Source organism: Tarenaya hassleriana, unplaced genomic scaffold (assembly GCF_000463585.1).
Source record: "Tarenaya hassleriana unplaced genomic scaffold, ASM46358v1 Cleome335, whole genome shotgun sequence".
NCBI classification, from domain to species: domain Eukaryota; kingdom Viridiplantae; phylum Streptophyta; class Magnoliopsida; order Brassicales; family Cleomaceae; genus Tarenaya; species Tarenaya hassleriana.
The window spans coordinates 28,269-28,639 of record NW_010966500.1 but is presented as its reverse complement, the minus strand read 5'-3'; positions in this window follow the sequence as shown (position 1 = coordinate 28,639).

Genomic DNA, 371 nt, shown 5'->3' with positions numbered 1-371 from the left:
TTCGGTGCAATGTAAGAACCCAAAGTCTCCTCTGCAACGTAAGTAGCTTCGCCCTCAGTCTGCTGATCGTAGAGCGGATTCATGTGCTCTTGATTCTCGTGATGCTCCTCAACATGAACCGCATGGTCGTGCGAACTACTTGACCTCGACATAGCTCCTCTTCTCTGCTGATTTCGGATGTCTCTCAAAGTACTCGTGCCTTCCTAACTGATCTGCACAGCATCTTGAATTGAGTCAAGTGAGCAATGGGATCCTCTGTAGGCCGCCCTCTGAAACTCGCCTGACTGAACATCGTGATGCACTGTGGCGGTAGCTCAAAGCTGTCTATGGGCGGTCTGTTGATGCATGATAGGAGTTGGGTGTGCTTCGGT